This window comes from Oxyura jamaicensis, chromosome 12 (assembly GCF_011077185.1).
Source record: "Oxyura jamaicensis isolate SHBP4307 breed ruddy duck chromosome 12, BPBGC_Ojam_1.0, whole genome shotgun sequence".
Classification (NCBI taxonomy): domain Eukaryota; kingdom Metazoa; phylum Chordata; class Aves; order Anseriformes; family Anatidae; genus Oxyura; species Oxyura jamaicensis.
In genome coordinates, this window is record NC_048904.1 from 20678412 (window position 1) to 20701588 (window position 23177).

A 23177-nucleotide genomic window follows, 5' to 3' on the forward strand; every position below is an offset into this window, starting at 1 on the left:
ATGAGATGGTGAATAGCTGTCACGATCCGACAAAAGGTATGCTTGGATGCCAAGAGAGAAGAGGTGGTTACCAGTACTGCTGTGTCCTCCGCACCACGGGAACCAAACGAGATGACTACTGGCTGTGGTTGACCTATCTGTCTGTGAATTAAATGGAAATTGAACTGAGCAGCCTACTGAATCTTTTTCAATTTTGCCAGTTTTTATTGACTCCTGTAATTGTCCTAATGAGACACTGCATTTAAGTTGTCTCGTCTCTCCCACCCACTATTTTTTCTCGAGCTTTTCTGAAAGTCTATTTTTTACACGGACTGTTCACGTACGCAGTTCTTTACATTAGCAGCTTTAAAACGACAGTTCTTCTATGTCTTTTTTTTTTTTTAATGTTCTCTGGGGAATGATGCTTCAAACAGGGAAATTGTATGTTTCATTATCAAAAAGGTTTCAGGCTTTATCAGAGTCTTTTTGTTATAGTTGTCATGGAGGTTTTTATTATTATTGTTAAATTGAATAATGGGGAGGAACCTGTTCTTAAGTCTTTGTACAAGAACTAAAATTTAAATCCAGATAAATTCAGTCTGTTTGTAAAAGTGACTTTTTAAGGTTAACTGCATTTAGTTACAATCACTGCAAGTGCAGTTCTGTTATTTTATATGAGCCAGATAGCAAGGTTTTTTGCAACTGTAATAAGTGAGGCTGGAACCCAACTGCAGCTGGAGTATCTGGTAGGTAATTTTGTAGGCACTGTTATTTCCCAGTAACCCAAGGAAATCCTCCCGCAAACTCTCAGGGGCTGCCAAGGGCATCCTTGCAGGGATGAAGTTCTTCAACAGGGGCATGGGAAGAGATGATTCAAAAAGAGTGGTTTTTTTTGCAGCTCAGCTGGGGCGTCAGGGAGCCAGAGAAAGCACTGCACTGGAGAAGGGATGCTGACTGCTGTTCTGCATGAAGTCAGTATTATTCATACATCCCTGGGATGGCAACAGCTCCCGGTTTCTTGGGGCCAGGACGGAATCTGAATAAGTAGTAAAGAGATTAAAGGCTTGGGGATCTGAGTGAGCCCTTACAGCTGGGAGTTACCACAGCAAAATACATAAATAAATAAAAATGCAAAGGTGGCGTCAAGGTGGAACCTTTTCAAAATTTGGGTCAAATTTAACAAATAGTTTTGAAATAGTTTTGTCTTAAAAACATGTAGAGGACCAGTTTGAAAACATATAAATAAATAAATAAATAAATATCAGCATATTTAGGCTACCCCAGGCTTTAGGGAGCTCCCAGTTCAGAGAAAGCATGAAATGTAAGTACTTTATATGATGTTTACTGTGACCATCATACTCATTATGCCTATGAAATGCTTTTTTTTTTTTTTTTTCCTTCAGATGCTGAAATCTGTTGACAATCAGGACTCTTCTGAGTCCCCCAGGATTGTTTTGGTGTTATGCTGTGGGATCTTTCCTTGTAATTACCACGGAAAGGCAAATTGCAGCAGGCATTTTAAAATAACGTGTTTAAATACTGACCTTTTTCAAAGGCTTTGATGAAAGATGTGAAAAATTGGAATTCATTATAATATTTCTAATTTCCTGACGTGAAAATAGGAAAGACTTTCTCAATGTGCGTCTTCTCAAATAGTCACCATCAAGTGTCCTAGTTTAACAAAGATCCCTTGACTCTATGCATGCCAATGAACTTAACTATTGAATATATAAATCGGTGCTAATGCATGCTCTACAAAAGGAAAGGATTTCTTTCTGTGTATACATTGCTGTCATACAATTCATTACTGTGGTGTAAATGACTGAATGAGTTTGATCTAAAGGTGCATAAATACATTTAAATGGATTTAAAATTAGGACTATTAAATTAACTACGTGATTCCCCCAAGAGCGTTTTGGGGGAAAATTAAATTCAGAACATATAAAATGTAGAAGATTCATATATATATATATGCATATATATATATATATGCTTTCAACATTGCCATCGTTTGTTTTTTATCTAGTCAAAAGAAAACACAAAAATAATTCCTACAGCAATTTCGAGGGCCGTAGGGAAGGTAAGCAAAGCATCTGGATGCTGTTTACTCCTGACAGGCAGAGGCAGAATGCTGGTTTGGTGCCAGTTCCTTCGGTTTTCTGTGGGCGGGGTTGTTGGGGGGTTTATCACAGACTTGAAAGACCCTAACCTAAACCATTCTTCAAGGCTTTGTTTAAATGTACAATGAGACAGTCCCCGCTCTAAAGAATTTACCGTCTAAGCAGAAAAAACAAAGGCTTTGGAGGAGAGATGTATTATCTCCCTCTTGCAGATGGAGAACTGAGAGGCATAACAGATTAAGTGAATTGCCTCTGATCGTTTAAGACAATCTGTGAGAGCCGTGCAGTGAACTTGGATAACGTAAGCCACAAAATCGTCCTTCCCCGTGTGGGCCATGGGGCGAAGGGAGCCATCTCCCCTGGGACGTGAGTTCTTCTTCTTCTTTGTGTTCAAGGCTCGATAGTCACGCACGGCTTCCCTTGGCACCCTTCGCGTGCTCCTGGCATCTCTCGGGCCAAAGCCCTCCCTGTGGAGGAACGCAGGGCTGTGACAACTCGCATTTGTTTTCCCAGCATGTCAAGATTTCGTTTTGCCAGGCAGGTGAAAGTGCTGACAGCAAACCGGGTAATAAATATTAATAGCGGGTAAAAGGATGGATCTTAAGCACCTGCTGCTCCTTACTGTTAAAATCAGGTATAAAATGGATAGGGGTCAAAATATCAAAAGCGAAAAAAGGTAATGTCATTCCTTTTAGAAAAGGAAAAGAAGGAAATCATGTCAAAACCAGCAGTACTGCATGCACCAGGAGGGAGCAGGGCAGGTGCTAAATGGAGGTGAATTAAGGCAAAAGGGATACAGATGGGCTCAATAGAGAGGAAATGAGGAAGGTAAGAAAAGGGAGGGGGTGGCTGTGTGGGGAGGGACAGTGGCAGAAGGACACCTGTAGAAGGAGCAGCATGAGGAGAGGACGTGGTTAGCGGCAGAGGACTGATAATCTGAGCAGACTTGAGGTAATCTTGGGGAAAAGGGTCTTTAGCTTTCCTCTCCAGAGGTGTTTCCGTGCTCTTGAAGCAAGAGGCTGAAAGTTCCCAGATGAAACCCCTCTCTTGTGACGTGTCTGAGCCCCAGTTCTGCCCAGTGTCTCCTGCCTGGCACCGTGTGCCTCCACCAGCCTGCAGCTGTGTGTGTTGTGTGCCCCCCCAACAAGAGATTCCGTAACAGCATTTGTCATTTTGCGAGCTGTTTTGTAACTTCTTGGGGGTTTGTTTGGGGGCTGAGGAACCAAGTGGGAGCTTTGGCTTTAACGGGGCTACATTCGCAGGAGAAACCTCCTGGCTTGCAGCAGAAGTGTATGTACTGGGTCTTTTTTACTGGAGCATGAGGTGATCAAGTATACCTGAGGGAAGGCTCTTGCCGGAGAGAGAAAAGCAGCACTTTGGAGTTTGTGCTGTGACCTTTCTAGAAAGAATGTCTTTGAGTGCGCTTTTATGTACCGTGTAACTTTATTTATTTTAAAAAGGCTGTGTTATTAAATTTGGCTTTGTCTGTGCAAACAAACATGAATTATTTTGCTAGCTCAAGTGTCTTCACAGTCACCCATAAATAAGATAAAATGATTTGAAATTACAATTGATCACAAACGATGCACGGAGGTTTTATCTCGGAGCAGACCGTTGAATGAGGAGTCCTGTCGGGTCATGAGTTCTCACTCAACCACAAAAGGCCTTTCTGCTCCAAAGCTGCATTTCATAATAATATCTTTGTTTTCTGCAAATGACACCATAATTCAGATAAATCTGTGCTCATTGAGGAAAGCAGGATCGAACTGTGTGTGATAGGTGACGGCTTTGCAGCCTGCCCCGAGGGGAGCGGTGCGTGGGTCTGGCAGGGGGCACGGCCCTGGTGAGGAAGGGGCTGGTGTGAAACCTGCTGAGTGCTTTTAGGGGAGCACAGAGGTGATGAGTGCAGGGGGAACACCTGGGCTGTGCCTGTGCTGCCTCTTGGGGACGGTGCTGCTGTTCAGAGGCTGCCAGCGGACGCAGCAGGCCCCAGCTGCTGGGCGTCCCTGCCAGCGATGGTTTTATTTGGGCAGCTTTAAGAAAACACTTGCAGATACTCTGCCTTTAGGAGTAAATTATCCAAATCTTGTTGCAAATCAGTCCCACAGTGAAGAGCACGTTCCCATCTTGGCCCGTGACAGCTGTGGCCGCAGAGGCCCTGGCGGCGTCTCCTCGTGTGTTGCAGCTCTGCTGCTGCGCGCTGCCTGCCTGGGGAGCAGGAGGCCTGGGGCTAGCACGGGGAGCTTTTGACAAGATCAGGTATGCATAAGCAGATTATGAAATGTTGGCTGTGAAACTGAAGTTTAATAAATGGGTCAAACTTATTCCAGCTCGGGGAGCTAACGCTGCCGTATTCCCGCTCAGAGAGCCCGCATCGATGCCGTTTAACCTCCATGTTAGTGGTGTGCAGGCAAAGGCACTGAAATTAATTTGATCTGTTTGACCTACATAGTTATGCAGGAGGAAACAATAAGAAATAAACAAGAAGATGAGACTGCATTAGAGCAAATCCTATTTTTGGCCTGTTTTTTCTGCCTAGTGAATACTAACATACAAATCAAAGGAATGTTCTTAAAAGTGTTTTAAGTAACTATCCGTGTCAGAGGCTGGTGGGGAAGGTTTGTCATTATATAATGCACAGGATCAAGGTGATTTCTGCACGCAGGAGTGGAAAATAAGGAACAAATGGCTTCAGAAACTCTTCCTGCCAATGTGGGACCGCAGCCTGCTGCTCCCACATGGGGATGCCCATCTGAGCTCACCCCGCTCCGATCTGCATCTCTTATCCCTCCCCTGTCCCTGTGCTCAGGTACACGGGCTCCTTCTCCTGCCCTGCTGCCCGTGCTTGCTCTCCACATCCCAAAGCCAGACTTCTGCCATTTTTTTTTTTCCTTTTTTTCCACCCTTTCTCCCCAGCAGTCCATTTCAATAAGGAGAGCTTACTAAAACGTTGTCTCTTAGGGCTCTCTGTTTATCCACTTTGAAGAAGAGCGTGGCTAAATGTTTTCTAGAGGCTTCAGGCTGCCCAGGAAGGCAGTCCTTCCTGTATACAGAGAGCCTCCGCTGTAAGGCTTGGTGAATCTCTCAGGTTTCAGAGCTAACTTCACAAGCCTAAAATTACCATTAGATCTCAGTTAACATATATCATCACAAAATGCTGTCCCTATTAGATATGCTCCTACTGGGTCTTTCTGTCTAGAAAAATAATCAAGTGAAGAACTGTTGAAATGAAGTGTGTTGGATATCGTATGTTTTCTCTGGTGCTTTATTTTGTTTGTTTGGATTAACTTGGTGTCCTGAGTTTGTTCTGACTGTTGTGTTTAAAAAACAAAGTCCTGTAGACTTTTAGGTTAAATGTCCTTCTCTACAAGGCTGCTGATACCCCATGCCAGTGGGGCTGGGACCCGACCCCGTGTTTGCTCCTTGTGGTGAGAGCAGGAGTAAAGGAAACCGGGCTCAGGTTCTGGGACAAGCGCCCCATCTTGGTGCACGAGGCTCCTTCCGAACTGACTGCGGTTTGGTTCACTTCAATTCACACGGGAAGTGGATTAAGCCTACTTCAGCCTTATTATGAGTAAGTGTTCGTACAAAAGGCTGAATTGAGGTGATTTCAGTTCTGAATTCCCAGAATTAGTATCTGAATTAATTTCTGCCGTGTGGGCAAGTCCTAGATCTTTTTACTGTCTTCCAGATTACAGCAGGAGAATTGCTGATGTGTTTATTTTTTTTAACTTTGCAAAACAGTACTAATGTCTTGAAATGTGGAAGAAATTCACATTAAGAGGTGAAGGAGAAAAAGAGGGAGACGTTAATCTTTTTATGGTGACTGTTTTCTCCATGTGCAATAGAAGAAGCAATAATGAATATATGTAATGTTTTCCAACCAATTTCTGGGTCATTTCTCCAATTGCTTTTGAAAATGACTAAGCACAATTTAATCTGTTTTCACAGATACACAAATCAGAAATTATGATTTCCCTGAAGCAAGCCTGGGCACCAGTCCCAGACTGCTGGACTTCCCACCTTGTGCTTGCCGCAGTATCTGGGTGCTGTGGGGTGCCCAGGTGCAGCTGTGCCGTGCCCTACAGCCCGTGGTACATCTGAGTAGTGGTGTCTCTGTGTTGTTCCTCATCGTGACAAAACTTATCATCACAATCCTACCGACCAGTACCACGAGAAAAGTAGGATGTGTCAGACAAAGCTCCTTTATTTGTTTTTTAGCCTTTTTTTTTTTTTTTTAAACTGTGAAACGGGAAAAATAGTGACTGAATTTCCCCACCCGCCGCAAGTGCTTGGAGATCTGGTAATGAACAGCTGTGCTTTGGATTGGGGGGACTGCTGCTTTTTGATTATTTTTAAAATCACATCCACCTGCAGTGTAGAAGATGGTGCTTGGTGAAGTAGCTCCAGGTCAGCCGTTTGCTTCAGGTACTGTTTTTCAGTAGGAAGCGGTACAGGATGCAACACACCTCAGTCACAAAGCTGGTGTTGGTGCTCACTGGCAGAAGAGTTAGCAGCAGCCCTGTACCTGGAGTTACCTGTGCTCCTCTGCAGGGCTGTGCCACGCGCGGTGCAGAGCAGGGCCCTGCCTCGGCGCCGCTCTGCTTCCTGCTGCTCTTTGGTGAAACAGCCAGCGTGCCATCCAGCTGCTGTCTCGGGGAAGCTTTAGCAACATCTGCCGCTTTGGCAGCCTTCTCAGACAGTTGTGTCAATGGGTTTTGAACAGATTGGGCTCCACAATGGCTGATTTAATCTATTGGGCACTGTTTTTCTCTCTGACTCATCTTTGAATAACTTTGTGCCAGTCTGAGTTGATTGTAAGCCCTTGTGCAGCCCATGTTAACAGATCTGTACTTGTAGCCGAAGGGGCCATCTACCTGAGAGATGGGTGCTCTTCGTGCCCTGCAACATAAACTTTTGCAATTCCTTGATTACACGTGTGCATACATCCAACTAAAAGTAATTTCTAAGACAAATGTGACTCTGTGATTATACAGCTACAGTGAATATGAAAAAAAATCACTTTTGTTATCAATTCACTAATAATTCAATACCACATGTTATCAAGCAAACAGGGCTAGTGAGCTTCAGCAGTACACAGCAGCTGTTCTGGCCCTGAGATGCTGATCCAGATGTCAGAACAAACCATTAAAAGGAGATGGGATTCCTTGGCTTGGATTTGACTGTATCTGCCTATTATGCTCTTTATTTTGTCTTAGTACCTTCCTGTTGTTCTGCACCAAAGCTGCCTAGGGTAAATCAGACTTATAAGGAGGTTGTATGTTCCTCAGTATGGATCTGTGTTGCTGCCTCTGTTTGAAGCAATCTTTTAATCAGGCAGGGAGGGGTAGCTGCCTGATGAATTGAGTCCAGGCTTGTGTTTATATAGACTGAGGTCCATGAGTTTGGGTCAGCCCCTTTGGTCTGACAGAAATGCCAGTGAAACCACTAAATGTCAGACTCTCTGCTGGGTTTTGATTTGTGATCCGGTCACCTCGTATAACAACAAAATATGGTCAGAAGCTTCTGATACTGCTAGAATAGCAGGCCTGCATTTTTTGTTACAAGTGCTGATTCTCTTGAGTTCAGCTGCCTGGTGTTTTGCTCAGTGTGCAAACTGTAGCACGCTTCCTATAGCCAGCGGTAACTGGAAGAGAAAATATGGTGGAAATATTAGACAAATAATCTGAATGCAAGGAGGGCGCAGGAAGGCATATCACGTGTCTAAGACCTTTAATGAGAGGCCAGCGTTTGTACTGATTTGACTAAGTTTGAAGTGAGAAAGCATTTCATCTCTACCAAACGCTCCGCACCGGGTGTTAAATTCCCTGATCAGTCGTGCCGCTGTGCTACCTGCTGGAGGTGATACTGCAGGGGAATGAAAGGAATCCGTGCTCCCATGTGGCGCTGTCTGAGGTGTGGGTACAGCCAGCCTAGAGCGAGGAGGTTGGTGGACAGATGGCTGCTCTGCTCCGGCAGTATCTGGCATGTTGGGGCTTTTTCTACGTTGCGCCTGAATAACCTTATTGTGCTGGGGCTTTGGGGGATCGATGGGAATTGTTCGTGTTGGCTGTGGAGCGTGGTGGTCCTGGTTTTGGTGGGTCTGGGCAGGCAGGAGCTCCTGGCATGACCATGCCAATGCTCTGAGGAACACAGTCTGGTCGTGGAGGACAGTCCATGTAATGATATAGCATCATTTCTCCTGCCACTGTCCTGGAAAAGAATTTTGCTTTGTTTTTTTCCGAGGCAAGACTTAGCACTCAGCTCCTGTTAGTTATTTCCCACGGAGGCAACCTTTCTTCTCTGAGAAGCTGTAACTTTTACTGGCTGCGGGTGATGCAGAGAATCACAGCTAAGCTCTCTTCTTTCTCGAGCTACATGGGAAAGCAGAGTTCAGCCAGTTCTGTGATGCATCTCTGTTTTTTTCCACATCCCATGAGATTTATGTCAAAGGACTTATTGGTGAAATCTGCTGCTTTACAAGCTTTATGCTGCTCAACAGGTCAGACTAGATAAGTGTAATATCTTCTGGAACTCAGTTTCTTCTGCCCTTAATCTTTACAGTCCCGTTTTTTGTGATCTCTGACATTTCTGTATGGTGAATCCATTTCTGGAAATTAATACCCTTGTTTAATACGGCAAAGGTGCAGATTTCTGCTGTCAGATACGATGCCACTGAAACACAACTGGATGCCTTTTCCATCTCGTTTAAACTAACATATGAGTATTCAGTTTCACAGCCACATAAGATTAAGAACTGCCTCAGTAATATCCTTTAATTCTTTCTTATGATCGAGCTCCTGCGACTGATGTTGTACAGATGCTGACTAATTTGCAATATTGTCTGAAGTGAAGATAAGTCTCAGAATATGATCTGCAGGCATTCATGAGTGTATACGCACTGATTTTTTTGTTTCCTCTCACATTTGTGTAGATGACTTAAAAAAAAAAATGGGACATGTATTTTGCTTGCTGTAAAATGTAAATATAAATCCTCATCAGCAACTGTATAATCCAGCAATGATCTCTCTTAAATTGAAACAAATAATACATTTTGTGAATAGAGTGGAGGATTGATGGTGTCATCCCTGCAGGCAGTTTATATGTAAAGTGTCTTATATTGGCTGTGCAACTCAACGTTGAAATAACACCAGAAGGGAGCAAAAGATTAAAGAACGACAATTAGAAAAATCACACCTACACGTGAGCACTTGAAAATCAGCCCCCAACCCTGCAAACCCTGTGCTGTGAGCCGGCAGCGTGCCTGCTCCCCGAGACACACACGGTGCCGGCATGCAGGCTGAGCCCGTGCTGTCCTCCGCTGTGCTTGGGCAGCTAGCAAAACCCTGGGAGCTTCCCAAGACATCTCCATTAGGATGGTGTATAGGTCAGCGATGTCCTTAATGCAATGCTTATTTATACAAAATATCCTGAAAGGCCATCGCAGCGCGCAGAAACAAACACGGGCTGGAGGAAGCAATCTCTCTGTGCAGCCGCTGCTCCGCTGTGTCGGTTCCTGCAGTCCCCCCTCCTGCCATGCCGGTGCTGGTGCTTGCAGACGCACACGGGTGCTCTCTGATCTCCAGCACACGCAGACCGCAGCCACCAGCCGTGCCCCAGTGTCTGAAGCCAGGGAATGCATCACTCTTCCCACCTTACCTCTGATCTGCTCCACGGCGTGGTGGTGCAGAGGAGACGAGTCCCAGGCTGTTCTCCTGCTGAAAGGATTTAATCATGCCTCTGTGTCGGAAAGAGTAATTGGTGCAGGCTTTGGCTGGAGGAAGATCTGTCATTGACTTGGGATCCAAGCCTTGCCTGCTGCATCTATTAACATGTCTCAGCACAATATAAATCACTCTGTTTTGTTTAAAATCTTGCTTATGGTTGAAAAACAAATGATATAGCATAAAACGTACATGTGGCTTGGTCCCCTGGTAATCCTTCAAGTAAATTAATCTGAAGAATAATGAAAAATACTTGGGAAAAAAGAGTACATCCCAAAGCACATTTTAATGAGTCTTTCTTAAGCACAAAGAACAAAACTCCACCCTCTGCCCTTTTTACAAGAAAACAACATCAAAGAGGAGAAATTGTCAACGCAGTCACAGGCAGTGTGGTGGGGGGAGCAGTGGTGCTCCTCTCCTGGAGGAGCTCCGTGGTTGTGTTTGGCAGCACGTCCCCTGTTGAGGGTACATGTCTGTGCTCTTGCTCTCGCTCTCCCCGGAGTCATTCATGCAGTTTGAACTGCTGAGTCCATGAGATAAGTTTAGGAAGAGCAGTCCTGGTATTCGCTGTAAGGATTAATCCTTTCATTACATGAAGGGCCCCACCGTACCTGACCTGAAATCCTTGCCAGGCACATGTCCTCCACAGCCAGCAAGGGGAGAGGAGCTGTTATTTTGGGCAGGAGCGCAGCACGCTGTAAATGAAATCAAAGCTACTGTAGCAAAGTACAGAGCTCCTGAGTATCGAAATCTGGGTTAGTGTATGTTGCAATGTCAGATTTTTATAGGATTGGAAATTTTTGGCTTGCTCTGGTGCTACACCAGGGGACCTCTTCTGGGTTATGAGCGTGCTGTTTGGGGATGAAGTCTGAATAGCAGATTACCAGGATTATGAAACCAGTGTACGTGACTTTTGAGTCGCTTTTGGGGGCTGTGTCCCTGGTCCTGCTGTGCCAGGAGGGGTTGCAGTGGGTGCCTTGCTTGGAGCTGGGCTCAGCGCCGGGGCTGTGGATCAGCGCAGCCGGTGCTGGCTGCCTCTTCCACACACCCTAAACCCTCTCTTGGTCCCAAAGGCCTTGGTGAGTTTTTTTTTATCCTGAACTGATCAAACTACGGGTAGGAAAATTCACCCGAGAAGCTGTGAGAAACCCTTGGTGGGCTGGGGAAGCTGCACGTTAGTACCGAACCTAAGGCACTGCTGCCCATCAGATGCATCGGTTATGGTAGAAGTAATCCTGCAGTCGGTGGGATTATTTGTGGAGCTAGCTGCTGTTCAGAGTAAATAAGTTATGAAATCTGGCCTGATGTTATCAAAGAGGATATTTTGAAGTCGTATTTATAGCTTCACAAGTATTAGCTGAATACCACGTCGGTTGGCAGCTCCCCCGCCACGCGAGCCTCTGCCACTGCGGGGACAGACACGAGGCAGGAAAGGGCTAAGCAGGGATTTGCAAGTAAACAAAGATTTGTTAATAGAAGGGTGATTTTTTCAGTAGCCCTTTTTATATGTTGGAAATGAGCTGCTAATGCTGTGATTGAGATGTCTCCCAGGAAAAAATAAAAGCTAACTCTAATGGGATGAAAATGGCGTGGCCAAACCTCCATTTGTTGCAGTGCCCAGCAGCAGGACTTCACTTATTGCAGCGGTATTTGTGCTGCCCTCCTTTTTCTTATGTATATTCTTCCCTAGAAGAAGCATAATTAATCAGTCCCAGCAGGATGACTGAAAGGCAGTTTTTCCGGGCTAAATAACCGAAATGGTTCCAGTGGGACAAACCTCCCGAAGTAAAATATTCGGCAAGCCAGTGACTTTAAGTGAGAGTGTCACACCAAGCATGGCAATATTTCTTTGCTCGGTCCCACATCTGCCTGCAAGATATAGATGTGTGCACGTCCTCATCCGTCAGCTGACAGCTCCTGGCTTGTGGAAACGGTGATGCTTTGACAACAGGCCACTTAAATTTCCTCAGTGGCCAGGCTGGAAACCTCTGGCGTTTCTCATCACTCTCCTTCTGTCTTCGCTCTTGCTTTCAATTAGGCTGTTATTAAATCTCAGTTTAGAGCATTAAAAGTTTACCCAACTGGACATTGCACCAGGCAGAACATGTGCTGATTCTTGCTAAATGTGATGAGCATTTGGGGAAGCAACAAAGGAGAGTGGAGCTGCATGCAGGTGTAGCTGTCATCCCAGAGTGATGCCGGTGGGTTGGAGGTCCTGGTCCAGCCTCCTGCCCCTGGGAAACCTCCTTTTCCACCACTTGGCTGACCTTGTGGGAAAAGGTTTTGTTTTATAGGTTATATGTCTGTATGCATACACATCGTAGTGCTTCTATAGCATGGTCCTATGGCTTTTCCTTCCAGACCGTGCAAGCTGATGAAAGTTATTTTTAGATGTAGGTGGATGTTGCATCAAGCCCGTTGGCATTAGTCAGTGTTTCTGTATTACACGTGACAGTCTGCCAACACGCAGAGGACAAATGGGATTGCAGGCCACCCGACCACCCCGAGATAGCTGCAAGAGGAGGAAGAGCTGGCAATTGAACTGCTTACTGGCAGAGGGCTAAGCTATAGTGGAAAACTGAATGGCTGTGGGAAAAATAAAAGTTAATGGAAAGTAATTTGGCAACTTAATCTGGAGTTTGGCGGAAATCCAAGTGGATAATAATTTGATTTCAGCTGCTTTTGTGTACTTAGTCATTCAGATACCCTGCAGAAAGTCACACCGAGCTCAGCTGGCCGAGGACTGAGCTGGCTGCCCGGGCCTTGATCCGCCAAGGGGGGTGTGAGGGGTCCCTGCCTCAAGTGGATCACCAGGGGGACAAGCTGAGGTTTGGTGGACTTTATGCTGATATTGAGATAAAATCATGCTTTGCAGCAATGTTCGATTTCCTATAATCGTCTTGTTGTAACAACTTTCAGCTTGTGCAGGCTGTGTCTCTTCCCCAGCCCTGCAGTCCTAGCACAGCCTGGTAGAGCCCCTGTGACCGTCAGGCTGGGGACAGAGACCCCCCCGAGAGCGGCATCCCCATTGGGATAACGAGCAGCCTGACCTAGCGCTCAGAATCCCTACACATAGCACAAATTAATGAAACTACCAACTATTTCGGTGCCTTCCAAATATGCCAAGTTCTCTGTCGGTGTGACTAAATGACTAGGGTACATGTTTTTTGTGCTTTCTTTGTGTTCTTGTCAGCATACGGGTTCAAAAGCCTGTTGCTCTGTGATGTGACCTCAAAGGTTTTCTCATGGAGGTTTCCTGACCTGGGGTGGGTGTCTCTGTGGGCCGGTTGTGCTGTGGGATGTGCACGTCCTGAGTGGGGACTGCTCAGGTAAGGCTCGCTGCTATAATAATATTATTATTATTTTTGAATAAAAAAACCTCACAGCTGGGCTGTGTCTTAAAAGAGCCATCAGCTGTTCGTGGTATATGTTGCTGTAGCCACCTAGGAAGAAACGCTGGACATAAGGCTGAGAAGGTCCTTGGTGTTCCTGATTGTTCATTAAATACATTATCATCTCATCTGCCTGTCCAATTAAATGTCATTAGCAAGATGAGGGAGGAGGGAATTCCAAGAAATAGCCTCTCTCCTCCCAGTGCAGCTCTCCGTGCTCTGTGCCTCACTTACACTTCTGATTTCTGTGGCATCAAGCTGCCCTTCGTAACGGCGAGTGGTGTGCTGTGGGGAGGGAACGCGGCTGCTGGTACCTGAGGATGGTGTCAGGAGTGAAATATTAACTCCATTGTCCTGTATTATCTAATTAGTGTAACTTGCTGCAAACTTTAACTGCCTCAAATGCACTGCTCTCAAACGAGCCCCAGGTCAGTGCTTAGCTCAGCAGTGAACTTATTTAATGTGGATGTACCGCAGGCTCCTGGAGGCGGTGCGTGTGCCTCACCCTGCCACCCGTTTGGGTTATGGAGCACAGGCCTCTGCGTTTCCTAGCCGTAACTCTGCTTTGTCATCTGTGCTATCAGATTTGGAGGTTCTAGTGTGCCTTTATGCAAGTATTTAATTATTCCAGTTGGTTTACATTAATAACAGGAGGATCTGTTGCAACAGTGGCAGTGGAAATAAGTTACTGCTCTGCTTCCAAAGCCCAGCCCTCTCCCTGCCGAGCCCGGGATAATGCCTGTGCAGCTCAGAGTGCAGGCTGTGATTCTCAGGGAATCCAGCTCCTGAAGCAAGGAGGAGGGGAAGCGGCATTGCCTTTCTTACGGGTCTAAAGATTAAACCGTTAAGACCTGAAGCAGCTCTTCTAAGATGCAGGACAGTGAAAAAAGCTCCCAGTAAGTAGCTTAGCCTTTAGTACTAGATGGAAAGATGATAACAGTAACCAGTGATCAAAGCTGCCCCCGTTCTTTCAGGGCTGCATTTACCAATCTCCCCTTAGGCCAGTCACGGAGTTTCCCGTGTATATTATGTTTCTTTGGAATTAAAACGTGTATCCCACATTTTGTAGAGCTTCTAATTGATGCCCTTACACCCAGCAAGTGAACTTGAATTTTTTGTGAAGACGTTTTCTTTGACCTGAAAAGCGAATGCTTTTCTCCTGGCACTGCAATGCTGTTACAAGAGCAGGCTGGTGGTATTCCTGCACTAACAAAGCACGAAGGAGCATGCCCAACTGCTGGCTGGTCGTAGCGGTGCAAACGATCCAGCTCTGCCGGTGAACTTCCTAAAACAGTTACCAATTCTTGAGGATGTATAAAGGAGAGTTATTGGTGGTAAGCACCTGATTTTCCCAGTTTGTAGTGATTAAAAAAAAATAATAAAAAAAGAGGCTAAAAAAAAGGTGCACCAAACTAGATGATAACTTTTGTGCTGGACACAAAGATCCACCTTTTGTTTTGCATTTCTAGGGATTTCTCCTTAACCTTGTGTTGCGTGGCTCCATAATTCAGAGGGATCCTTCAGAAGCCAGTTCAGCTAATGGCAAGGTGGTAGTGGGAACCCATTTTCTGTCAGCATTAATAGCTAGAAAATAAGACTTCCGAATACCTAATTATCCATATTTGTTTTTCTTAGAGGGAGTCTTTGGTTAATTTTAAAGACCACCTGTCCCTCCCAGCCCTTATGCTCAGTAGATAGTTTCTCTGAGGTACTTTTTATTTTTATTTATTTTTGTTGTTGTTTGTTGGTAAACTGGCCTAAACGCTTTGCCTTTGAAGAAGCCATCAGGAATAATTTGCTTTTGGTATCTCCATGCTGGGTGTGTCCACTCCTTTCCTTGTCCTCCAAGAAATGATCTGCAGGAGGGTTTGCTCGGGTCTCAGCAGGATGCAGATGGGACCGGCCAGCAGGTCTGCAGATGGTGCTCCTTGACCCTCTTGAAGGTGGGCATCACGTCTGTCTCGATCTGGTCGTCGAGGCCCTCTCCAGCAACCGCAGCTGCTGTGTTGGAGTGCTAATGAAAATTGGCACTTAGCCCTTCCTTAAGCAACGGGGAATCTGCATACCGTAACAGTGCAAGAAAGTAATTGTTTTCAAGCATAATCACTGTATCACTCAGGTTTTAATTGATTCCTCTCCTATTGCAGTTATCAGCCAGCTGGAAAAGTACATTTTCAAGGTTAACTGTAGAGAAAAATGTAGTAAGTTTATTTATCAAAACTCTAGTGATATGAGCAAATGTGTTTATTTTGTCATCGGTGTCTTAAAAAACCCGTGATATCTTTCATTAAGAAAACTTCACTGATGTAGATAAGTCATTACACTTTAGTTAAATTTCAGTTTAAATGCTGCTGGACAGAAAGATCCTTCAGTGGTGGTGTTCTTGCTGAATTACATCCTGGCTTCAGTGTGGCCAAGCACCGAACCAGCTTCAGCAGCAGGTTGAGCTCCGTGCTGACGGGAGGCTTTCTGCTGACTGCGTTTATGTGAGCTCTTCCATGGTAAGGCAAGGCAGGGGAGCCCGGGAGCAAGGTGGAAGACAAGTAATCTGGTCGTTGCCATTTGTCAGCCCCAGTACTGTAGAACTTTGCACAGTCGCATATGCTGCGGGTCTGTAACCTGCTAGCCTAAGTCAGAAAACCTGGAGCATTGCTGAAATGGTCTGGCAGGCCTCAGATGATGAGGTAGATCCGAACTTCGTGCAAAAGATATCATTATTCTCTGGTGATTAGCAAAAAAGACACGCTGTGGGAAAAGATGTTTTATGGTTGTATCAAAAAAAACCCTGAAGTCTAATGTAAATGATCTATGTGAGATCAGTAGGAAAAAAGGGGCAGTTAAATCAAAGACCATTTTATTGAGCTTCTTCCTTTGAAGATTTCCCTTTTTAACCAAACCAAATTTTAATCGCATATTTTCAGTGCTATAGAAAAATCTCAGATTCCTATACTGAGGGCAATAGAAAGCAAGAAACTTATAGGAGCACTTTTTAAAGAGTATGGAAAAATAAGGAATGATTTGCAGTCTTTAAAAACAAAAGGTAAAGAGAAATAAAAGTAACGTAAAATTTGTAATTGTCAAAACTTATTTAATGTAGGTTTTTATATCCTGTTGACTAAGTTTGAGGACATTTCAGAGTTCCCAGCTGAGGCATGTTTTAGGTCAAGGGCTGCAAATGAACGAAGCTCAACCATCCTCCTCGCCCCGACTCAGGGCTGTGAAGTCGGCAGAGCCACCTGCGCAGACAAGCACGGGTGTGTGGTGGATGTTCTGTCACCATTGGTCCTGAGCTGTCAGGCTCCAAGATCGTGACTCACATTTTCACATTCACAGGATCTCTTTGTTCAGACCTCGGCACATTCGTTGCAAATAAGGTTCAGGACCTGGCAGTCCGTATGCTTCTGAGGGACACGCAGTACATGCACAGCACCAGTTCTTCCCTTGTTACTGGTCCCCGTCGGCAGACAGTTGCTGATCAGTGAGGTTACTGCTCAGCGGCTGCTACTTGGGTTTTGTTGTGTACCACAGAGGAAGCCACTGAGAGTCTTTAAGTGGGAACAGTAGCTAGTGCTCATAAGAGTAAATATGATGAAACTCCTTTTCATTTAAGGTGGTCTTGTATATACGTTGCCCTAAATTTTTGCAGGCAGCAGTAGAAACATGCTCTCTCTGCTGGAAATCAAGCTGGGGATTCATAAAGCTTTCACGTGGGTGCTTCAGTGCTGGTCCTGCAGCCAGAGGGCTGGCAGGAGGTGTCAGTGCAACAGGGTGGTCCCGCACAGGTACCCTCACACCAGGTAATGCTCACTGCAGTGTCTGAGAGGGAAAATGGACAAGTCAAATATTTTTGCAAATGCTCTGAGAGGCGAAGAAAAAAAATCTTGATAATCAGGGGAAGGTCAGGTGAAGCAAAAGACAAAGCAGAAGATGCACCTCCTAAAGGAAAAGGCTGCAAGTAGGGATGTTTCTGATCCGGAAACCAAAAAGAATAAGAATCCATTCTTCCTTCTAACCAAGAAGCTGCAGGAGAGTTGATGAATATCAAAAATCATTGTATTTTTCCTGGCTGTTCTGCTTCTTGAAATGCTCACTGATGAATCGGAGATTATTTTTTGGCCATCCTGAATTTCTTGCACTGTAGACATCCATACCAATGACAAACTCTCACATAATTTCTTCCCAGTTGTCAGGTGCTTGAGGCAACAGTCATAGATTCGTCCAATACATCATCCTTGGCAATCCGGGCGTCTGGAAGTTGCACAGACAGATAGCCATCACGTAGGAGGCGGAATGGTCACTTCCCACTCGCGCTCTGAGGATCAGGTTTTCATTCCATCAGCTGTCAAATGCCCTCTGTGCTCGTGTAGCTCTCTGCATTTTGCCTGCCTGGCAGTTTGACCAAGCTGGCTACGTGGAAGTTCCTTGCTCTTAACCTCCTGCTTGATTTAAGGAAAATAATTGTCTTCTTGAAATTAACAAAGTAAAACCCAAATAGCTGTGTATTTTAGTATGCTGCGGGCTTATGCCTGTCTCTGTTAAGAACTAATATGATGCACGCTTTAGCTAGTTCAAATCCAATAACATCTTTGTACTTCCATGGAAGACAGCTCTGAAGTGATGCAGCTTTTGTTATTTTTGTCATCTCTGCGAAGCCAAGCCGCCTCAGCTTTGGATGGAGTGTTTAAATGCCAACAGTTGTAGTTTTAGTGACTTTACATTTCAATCAATAGCAAACCATTATAGCATGGAAGTATTTTAGACTCCAAATTTTTGCTGTTATCTTTCATATGATCACAGTAGTCATTCAAGGCGCCTTGGCTGCTCTGAAGAACAGATGTATTTACTGGAGTGTCTCCTGCTAAATCTCAGCTCCAGGGAGTTAGTGCTCTTCTGCAGAACTTTCCCTCTGACTCATGTATTTTCCTACATGCATGTGTAAGGTGGGTGTTGGAAGTTCTCTTGGATTTCAGCATGGAGTACTACTTTTTTTTTAATTTGTGGGGAAATGATCTTTACATATGAATTTCCTTACATTTAACATTGCAGTTATTTTATGATGGCAACGCATTCTGAGATCCCTCTGAGAAGACTATTAGATCTAAAATGTGTTACTGCTCACTTTTACAAATACGGAAATAAAGTGCTACTTTGGCAGGAAGAACATTCTGAAACATTAGATTTATTGAAAAATGTTGCAAGTCCTACTAGCAAGTCAATTCTAGCAATGAAGTTAGTAGGCCAAATATCTGCTTGCATTACCATTACTGCAGGCTGGGTGTTAAATAGATCTGCATTGCCTGTAAAAGCAATATCCTGGTGGCTAAGGTTAACGCTAGCTCTTCTGCTGTCTACAATTATGAACAGTTCCCTTAAAGGTTTTGTTGCTGTTAATACTAATCAGACTGATCCTCATGTGGGCATTCATAACATGTCCATCTGCTCTCGGTAAGCTTTGCGTTTTCCCGAGGACTGGAAGTTCAGTGTGGTGGAGAGGCTGCTGCAGGACAAGGGAGCCTCAGCTGAGCAGGAAAGCTCTACTGCGAGAGGTTCATCCTGCATTAGGCACGTCTTGGTTCCTCCTTTTTTGTCTTCTGCCTACTTAACCTGTCTCAAACCAACTTCGTTAACTAAATCTTATTCCTCGGAAGGAGAATGATTGTTCTCAGCTCTGTTCACAGTGGATACCCCTAACTTGTTCTCAGGTAGTTTGGGGTGCTGGAACCTCTCTACCATGCGGAGCAATTTCAAAATCTGCTTTCAGCTGTAATGTCAGGTAGTCTTTGAGACGGACTTTACGCAAGTTGCTCTTACTGTAGTCAGGAAGTTTCTAATTATTTTTAAAACACTGGTGTTATACCTGAGTCATAACACCAAACAAAATACTTCTTTTCATTGAGCTCATAGAATTCCACATTAGGTGGAATTTTGAACATCCCATTTTGAAAAAAATTGTGGAAAATAACCTTATTGATTTAGAATAATGTTACAAAAATATTTTTCCTTCCAGAATGGCCTAGTTGTGCTATTGGTGACAGTATGCTCTAATTGTGATGGACTATCTTTTATTTTTTTTACATGAGATCAAAGACTAGAAAATAAAGTGGGGCACAGAGCTGGCTGACTTTTTGTCTTCCCTAGAAGTTGATTAGAAGCTATTAAAATATTAGGACATGTTACCAAGGTAGTTATCATTAATTATTAAAGAATTTGGGAGGACTGGCTGACTTCCTCACTAACGGCAAGGACTGACGCTGGGTTGATTCCTGCCCTTGCTGTCAGGCAATTGTGTCCACCGCAGCCGCAGTGCGTGGGAGCAGGAAGGTTGCAGGACGTGAGCCCTGATGCTCCAGGAAGGCTGACAGTAGCTGTTGTGTAATCTGTCCTGATCTCCGGCATGTCACAAGTCCGTGTGTCACTTCCATTTATTTTCAGTGCTTGCTGTCTGTGCACAGAATTAATATGCACACAGTGCTCTAGATTTCATGGAGCGTTTCCCCCCACTCCTTTGAACTCTGTAATGAAAGCGTTTGCTGGGTCAGCTGTATGTTGTGTTTGGCTTCTGAGATCTGTTGTTCGCTTCTTTCAAACTGTCAGAGGAAGCCTGGCAGTACGTGAGAGGCCTGTGAGCAAGGCGTCCGGGGGTCTGGGTCAGCGGCTGGGTGCTGTGCAGGGGCGCTGACACCTGGGCGCCTCTCAGCAGCTTCTGCCTCGGCTGCCGTGGTGCCCCGAGGCCGGCACCTCCCTGCTCCGTGCAGGCCGCCCTCACTACCGTCCTTAGCAGCTTTAATCTCGGCTGCCTTGGCCTTCCAGTGGGCTGGTGCCCTGTGTTTTTCATGGACTGTTTGTCTCACAATGAACTCCTCAGCTTCATGGCCCGTGTGTGCTCCCAGCCCACAAGGACCTCACTTCTCCAGACGTCCACGCTCGGCCTTGGCTCCGGGAGCCCTCAGCCAGAGGGCCGCACGAGGCCGGGGCTGTGGTGGCATGCCAGAAGATGGGGCTGCACAAGCCTTCTGTAGCGGGCTCATCCTGCAACGTGCCTGGGGTTGGGAAGTAAAAAATATCTTACTGTAGGGCTTTCTGTGTGAGCAGAAGAAACAGGAACAGACAGGGATGGAGGGGGACTTGTCTAGCTCGTTCTTAGCCTTCAGGACTTGAACACGCACCTAGAAGACAGTGGGATTTTTGTTTATTAACTGCAATGGGAATAAATGAGGCTTTCACATATATTTGGTTTAGTAATGTCACTTCCCAAGACAGGTGGGAGCCTTCCACCTTGAAACACAGCTTTCTCTGGCTGTCAAGACTTGTGGCCTCTCTTTACTAAAATGATGCTGAAAGAATGAAATGAAATCTATTGCATATTTAATTGGAACTTCTCTGCTCTTGTCCATCTGACAATAAATTGATCTTTAGCATAAGAAAAATAAAAATTCTCTTGCAGAACCTAGCTGTTTCTGACCATGATTATAGGGCACATATTCAGCTAAAAGAAGTATGAACTGTTTCTGATTGCATAGCTTTAAGCATTTTGCACACCCAGGAAAAGACCACACAGATAATTTCTGGACCTCAGGGGCTACCAGGGCTTTGCAGCACTTGAAGATCAGCACAGTCAGTGCCTACAGCTATTGGCAGTGTGTCACTGTTCCCTGTGGACCCTGTGTGGGGACAGGAGATGTTCTGGCCTTTGGAAGTAATCACAGAATGGCCGCCCCATGGAGGAGGTGGAGAAGAAGGGTAGCTCTGTCAGGCTCATAAAACACTTGGAACCAATAAGCCTGAAGAAAATTAAAGTATCAGCAGTCCAGAGTACAGAAACGGCTCCGTTATTCCTGAATGCTTTGCGTTTCTCGGGGCAGCCATCGGTTGTTGTCAGCCCTGTGTGTAGGGAGAGGGCCTTGGCTTGGGCCTTGGGCTCTCGTGCTTTGTAGCAGATGCAGCAGCAGGAATATGGGCTGAAGACACCTGGAAAGTAATAATACGAGCCTTAAGTACAGTCAGCTGTTGTTTACAAAGAACTTAATGCCAGCGGTTTGAATATTCGAGCAAGATCTTGAATAAAAATTGTGGTGATGGTAATGTAAATTATAAATCCCCTTGTATGCCAATGTCAAGATGTTGCCTTGGTTGTTTGAAGTGACATGATTTTTTCCAGAAAGCCTGTTATTGCTTTCCACATGGAGTTACAGATATACACCCTGGTATGTTTGGAGAGACCAGATTTCCCTAGCAGTGTCTGGATGATGCCCTGCCTCTTGCCTCTCTCAGCAGTGGGTGTGTTGATGACAAAGGGTATGAGGAGGTAAAACCATAAGGACTGCCTAGGATCTAATAAGTCATGTAATTCATTTCTTCTTTGAGGAGAAAAACATGCAGCTTGTTCTTGCTGTTCTATGCACAAATGTGAAGGGGAAAGTAATTGGTCTTTGCTGCTCCTCTTGGTTCAAATTACTGTCCTCTCTTCTCCCTCCAGAATGGCCATCTTTCACTTGAGTTTGGTGTTGGTCCAGATTCAGTCTCCCAGAATTCGTTTGTTAAAATTGCATTGTTGAATGAGTCCTTGATGTCATGTTGTCCTTCTCAGATGGATGAGAAGCCTCTTTATTACTGATACTCCAACACAATAGCCCACACTCTGCAGGGAGAAGAAAAAATAGTAGTCCCCTAGGAACTTTTTACTTATTAAAAAACAATTGCAGGGAAAGAGAACCACTGCAAACAGTAATCATTCATTGCTTTGACAGAGCTCCCCTTGTTTGGAGCTGCAGTACATCCTTACACTAACGGCATTGTCATCTACAAGAATAATGTAGCTTTTCTAACCCCCAGAAAAAGAAACAATTACTGCAGAATACACATTATACACACACTTAAGCAGCCCAGAAGGCACTCCGTGGCAAAATAAACAAAAGCTGAAATTCAGCAGAAATGTCGTGCCTGCAGAAGCGACGTCAGGGCCTTCTGCTCGCTGCAGCCTTCAGCCTTTGTGTCACAGTCGGAGCGGCCCTGCCTGGTGGGACGTGCGTGGGTCTGCGTGCCTGGAGGCAGGGGGGCTCTGTGGAGATGTGCAGATGGGGTCACCCCAAACCTGGTGCCTCCTTCTTCTGTACAGCCTCTCTGGCTCTGTCTGGGCTTCAAATCTTTTCCAGTCTCTATTTTCCCTTTAATTTCAAGGAGCTGGGGTTTGTTTTCTAGGCTAGGTTGGTTTGGTGACGAGATTCATAGATCATCCCTTAAAACACTGATGCCATACAAACTGAAAGGGCTGTATGGTGCCGGCGATAACTGGTGTGCACTGCTCCCAGACACCTGGTGTCATTCAGTCATCCCTTAAACTTCTGTTTGGGGGGAGAAACGCTCTGACTCCCTGCTGTGACCTTTGAATCAGGAAGGGACTTGGGGCCAAGGGGCCAACACTGCTGTTACTGTGCAGACGGGGCCATTCTGCTCTCCCATCACAGAAGTAAAAACACGTGGACAAAAACAGACAACTTGAACCCCCCATGTTTCCACTGGTCATCAGCGATTTGTGTTCAAACACAGATTATTTAAACACAAGCACAGGCGAGGTCAGGTTTTTTTCCTTCCTATAGTAGAAGCTGTTTCTGCTGGGGACTTTTAGCCAAGAAGGAGACCAGAGCATGGGGGGAAGGTGGAGGCTAACACATTCTGCCTGTGCATTTTTTTTATTTTTTATTTTTTAAAAGGAAAAACCTATTCTTGTTCATTTTTCCCCAAAGAAATTTTCTGTGTATTATCGAGTGCAAGGTGAGCATATATTTAAAATAATAACAGGAATGACTTCTAGCTCTGAATTAAATTTAATTAAATGTATGAAAGCTGCCTTATTTTGGAATATAATTCAGTGGTAATTGTATCATATGGGCAGAGCACAGATCATTTCCTCCCGATCTCTCTCAGCCGCAGCACTCCAGCAGAAAGCTAATGCACTTAAGGCA

The 23177-nt window shown here is 45.1% G+C and overlaps 1 protein-coding gene and 1 long non-coding RNA gene across 5 annotated transcripts in view; both read left to right on the forward strand.

The window, feature by feature from the left end:
- GRM7 (glutamate metabotropic receptor 7) overlaps positions 1-23177 on the forward strand; it is a 259133-nt gene that overhangs the window by 16807 nt on the left and 219149 nt on the right. The gene's annotated exons all lie outside the window — the stretch shown is intronic.
- Positions 883-21844, forward strand: LOC118173496. The gene is made up of 3 exons (XR_004754237.1): positions 883-3050; positions 3386-3387; positions 21402-21844. It is a non-coding gene; the product is annotated as an uncharacterized LOC118173496 (long non-coding RNA).